This window comes from Bison bison, unplaced genomic scaffold (genome assembly GCF_000754665.1).
Source record: "Bison bison bison isolate TAMUID 2011002044 unplaced genomic scaffold, Bison_UMD1.0 scf7180017864491, whole genome shotgun sequence".
Taxonomy (NCBI): Eukaryota; Metazoa; Chordata; class Mammalia; order Artiodactyla; family Bovidae; genus Bison; species Bison bison.
Genome location: NW_011495050.1, coordinates 21,381,199 through 21,386,329, shown reverse-complemented (window position 1 = coordinate 21,386,329; position 5,131 = coordinate 21,381,199). Strand labels below are relative to the sequence as shown.

The 5,131-nt window shown below is 41.1% G+C and overlaps 1 protein-coding gene across 1 annotated transcript in view; it reads right to left on the bottom strand.

The window, feature by feature from the left end:
* SNX31 (sorting nexin 31) overlaps window positions 1–5,131 on the bottom strand; it is a gene marked incomplete at its 5' end in the record, with an annotated part of 82,056 nt that overhangs the window by 65,480 nt on the left and 11,445 nt on the right. The gene's annotated exons all lie outside the window — the stretch shown is intronic.

Here is a 5,131-nt window from a genome sequence, read left to right as displayed (position 1 = left end):
TGGAATATATGTAACATGTGTGCTAAGTCACTTCAGTCATGTTCGACTCTGTGTGACCCTATCAACTGTAGCCTGCCAGGCTTCTCTGTCATGGGAGTCTCTAGGCAAGAATACTGGAGTAGGTTGTCAATCCTTTCTCCAGAGGATCTTCCTGACCCAGGGATCGACCCCACGTGGCATATGTCTCCCGCACTGGCAGGCAGGTCCTTTACCACTGGTGTTACCTGGGAAACCCATATGTGGCATGCATGCAAACTAATCATGACAATCAGTACCATGGATCCTTGGGATGGGGAACACTGTTGAAAAAGTGTTCAATAAATTAGTATTTACTGTACAACCATTAAGTACGGAATACTATGCAAAGCATTTTGCATGTTTTAGCTCACTTAATCTTCACAACAAACCCTGAAGTAAAGAGCATTTCCAGTTTACAGATAAAGACACTGAAGCTCAGAGAAGGTAAGTGTCTTTCCCCAGGTCACACAGCCAGTGAGGTGCAAACCGGGGGCTTGGCTCTGGGTCTGAGCAGAGTTTGTGCCCTCAGTCACATGCCACACTGCACTGTCTCCTTCCTCTACCTTCCAAGGGGATGCGCGGGGCATCCTGATTATGGATAAAGGCCAGGTCTAGAGAAGTGACCCCTGAAGCACAGTAAGCATTTGTGAAAAGGCCAGCTGTTAAAGGAGTATTTCATGAAGATCTGAGAAAGCAAACCAAGAGAGAATGAAATTTCAAAAGATATTACATTTTGAACTTGAAAAAATTTATTTAATATGTCTAAAAAGGGGTACATTCTCCATTACAAAAGATGAATGGAAAATAGATGACTTCTAGAATTTCTATTTGCTATGTTTTAAAAAAAAAAATATGTGCAACTCTGAAAAATAATGAGGTAAATTTATAATTGCTTCAGATGACCATTATATCTACTACTGTGGGCAAGAATCCTTTAGAAGAAATGGAGTAGCCCTCATAGTCAACTAAAGAGTCTGAAAGGCAGTACTTGGAGGCAATCTCAAAAACAACCAGAATGATCTCTGTTTGTTTCCAAGGCAAACCATTCAACTCTAAGTAATTCAAGTCTATGCCCCAATCACTAATGTCAAAGAAGCTGAAGTTGAATGGTTCTATGAAGACCTACACAACCCTTTAGAGCTAACACCAAATAAGATGTCCTTTTTTATCATAGGGGACTGGAATACAAAAGTAGGAAGTCAAGAGATACCTGGAATAATAGGTAAGTTTGGCCTTGGAGTACAAAATGAAGCAGGGCAAAGGCTAACAGAGTTTTGCCAAGAGAATGTGCTGGTCATAGCAAATACCTTCTTCCAACAACACAAGAGATGACTCTAACACATGGACATCACCAGATAGTCAACACTGAAATCAGATTGATTATATTATTTGTAGCCAAAGATGGAGAAACTCTATACAGTCAGCAAAAACAAGACCAGGAGCTGACTGTGGCTCAGATCATGAACTCCTTATTGCCAAATTCAGACTTAAATAGAAGAAAGTAGGGAAAACCACTAGACCATTCAGCTATGACCTAAATCAAATCCCTTACGATTATACAGTGGAGGTGAGAAATAGATTCAAGGGACTAGATCTGATAGAGTGCCTGATGAACTATGGACAGAGGTTCATAACAGGTACAGGAGGCTGTGATTAAAACTACCTCCAAGAAAAAGAAATGCAAAAAGGCAAAATGGTTATCTGAGGAGGCCTTACAAATAGGCCTTCTCAGGTTGTCTGAGAAAAGGAGAGACGTGAAAGGCAAAAGAGAAAAGGAAAGATATACCCATTTGAATGCAGAGTTCCAAAGAATAGCAAGGAGAGATAAGAAAGTCTTCCTCAGTGATCAATGCAAAGAAATAGAGGAAAACAATAAAAGGGGAAAGACTAGAGATCTCTTTAAGAAGATTAGAGATACCAAGGGAACATTTCATGCAAAGATGGGCTCGATAAAGGACAGAAATGGTATGGACCTAACAGAAGCAGAAGATATTAAGAAGAGGTGGCAAGAATACACAGAAGAACTGTACAAAAAAGATCTTCATCACCCAGATAACCACAATGGTGTGATCACTCACCTAGAGCCAGACATCCTGGAATGAGAAGTCAAGTGGGCCTTAGGAAGCATCACTACGAACAAAGCTAGTGGAGGTGATGGAATTCCAGTTGAGCTTTTTCAAATCCTAAAATATGATGCTGTCAAAGTGTCGCACTCAATATGCCAGCACATCTGGAAAACTCAGCAGTGGCCACAGGACTGGAAAAGGTCAGTTTTCATTCCAATCCCAAAGAAAGGCAATGCCAAAGAATGCTCAAACTACCGCGTAATTGCACTCATCTCAATTGCACTAATAGCAAAGTAATGCTCAAAATTCTCCAAGCGAGGTTTCAACAGCATGTGAACCGTAAACTTCCAGATGTACAGCTGGATTTAGAAAAGGCAGAGGAACCAAAGATCAAATTGCCAACATCCACTGTATCATCGAAAAAGCAAGAGAGTTCCAGAAAAACATCTGCTTCATTGACTACGCTAAAGCCTTTGACTTTAGCATATCATAACAAACTGTAGAAAATTCTGAAAGAGATGGGAATACCAGACCACCTTACCTGCCTTCTGAGAAACCTGTATACAGGTCAAGAAGCAACAGTAAGAACTGGACATGGAGCAACAGACTGGTTCCAAATTGGGAAAGGAGTACATCAAGGCTGTATATTGTCACCCTGCCTGTTTAACTTGTTTAACTTGTATGCAGAGTACATCATGTGAAATGCCAGGCTGAATGAAGCACAAACTAAAATCAAGATTCCTGGGAGAAATATCAATAACCTCAGATATCAGATGATATCACCCTTATGGAAGAAAACAAAGAGGAACTAAAGAGCCTCTTGATGAAGGTGAAAAAACTGGCTTAAAACTCAACATTCAAAAAACTAAGATGAAGGCATACAGTCCCATCACTTCAAGGCAAATAGATGGGGAAACAATGAAAACAGTGACAGATTTTATTTTCTTGGGCTCCAAAATCACTGCAGATTGTGACTGCAGCCATGAAATCAAAAGATGCTTGCTCCTTGGAAGAAAAGCTATGAGAAACCTAAGCAGCATATTAGAAATCAGAGACATTACTTTGCCAATAAAGATCCATCTAGTCAAAGACATGGTTTTTCCAGTAGTCATGTATGGATGTGAGAGCTGGACCATAAAGAAGGCTGAGTGAGTGAGTAAAGTCACTCAGTTGCGTCTGACTTTTTGCGACCCCGTGGACTGTAGCCCACCAGGCTCCTCTGTCCATGGGATTCTCCAGGCAAGAATACTGGAGTGGGTTGCCATTTTCTTCTCCAGGGGATCTTCCCGACCCAGGGATCAAACCCAGGTCTCCCACATTGCAAGCAGATGCTTTAACCTCTGAGCCACCAGGGAAGCCCTGGTATAAGAAGGCTGAGTGTTGAACAATTGATGCTTTTGAACTGCAGTGTTGGAGAAGACTCTTGAGAGTCCCTTGGACTGCAAGGAGATCAAACCAGTCAATCTTAAAGGAAATCAGTCCTGTTTATTCATTGGAAGGACTGATGCTGAAGATGAAGCTCCAATACTTTGGCTACCTGATATAAGAGCCGACTCATTAAAAAAGACCCTGATGCTGGGAAAGATTGAGGGCAGGAGGAGAAGGAGACGACAGAAGACAAGATGGTTGGATGGCATCACCAACTCAATTGACATGAGTTTGAGCAAGCTCTGGGAGATGGTGATGGACAGGGAAGCCTGGCACGCTTCAGTCAATGGGGTCGCAAAGAGTCAGACACTACTGAGCAACTGAACAACAATAAGAAAGATCTGTAAGACTGATGTTTTAAGAGGAGCAAAATCAACATACAGAAGAAAAAGGTTTTTTTCTTTTGTAATGAAGGACATTAGTGGGGTATTTGGCGATGTTTGAATAAAGTCTCTATACTAGATAGCATTACTATATCAGTGTTAATTGCCCGATTTTTATAACTACACTTTAGTTACTGAAGAGAATGTCCTTGATCTCAGGAAATACACATAGATATACTTAACGATAAAGTGGTTTATATATGCAAAACAAGTGTCTCAAAAATTATATACAATATATATTATGCATACATTCATAACACCAACACAGACATGGGAAAGTGAGAGAGAGTAATAAAGTAATAAAGAAAGTAATAAAGTAAAGTGTTAACATCTGGGAAATCTGGGTAGAATATACAGAAATTTTTGCATTAATTTTGCAACTTCTCTGTAAGTCAGAAATTCTTTCAGACTAAAAAGTTTTAAAAACTCAGATTCAGGACATCCCTGGCAGCGCAGCCAATAGAAATCTGCCTGCCAATACAGAGAACATGGGTTCGGGCCCTGGCCGGGGGGGATCCCACATGCAGTGGAACCACTGGGCCCTTGGGCCACAACTACTGAGCCAAGAGCAGCAGCTCGTGAACCCACGTGTTCTAGAGCCCATGCTCTGCAACAAGAGACCCGCTCATGGTGAGACGCCCATGCACCGCAACGAACAGCAGCCCCCACTAAAGAAAGCCCATGTGCAGCAATGAAGACCCAGAGCAGCCAAAACAAGCTAATTAATTAATTTAAAACAAAACTCATATACAGAAAAATGCATAGAGTAAGCTTCGATTTGTCTTTAACCAACAAAGATGTACTCACACACTAGAATACACAGGATGGTTTCTGAGAAATACACAAGCCTCTTGTATTAATAATAGTATTTTATTTTAAAGGCATGAGAATCTGAGGTGGAAGGGAACATGTCTTTCATTTTAAACTCTTTGGCCAGGTTTTATTTTTAAAACATTTTATGTCTATACCATTTCCCCTTTTTAAACTTTTAACTGTTTGAATGCCAATGATTCTATTTCTCCCCACCGTCCTCTCTTATGAGAGCTCATCTTGCTGTGCATATAGGACTTTTTAGAAGCCCACCAATGCTCCAAGACTCTGTATCACTGGCTTCATGGGTCCAGAGCAGACCTCCAAGCATTCCTGGTGCCTCAGCTTTGCTCCTAGGGAAGCCAGAGAGGAAACTGCCATCTCCAGCACTGGCAGTAAACATTTCTGATCTCTCCTGAAAGCTTT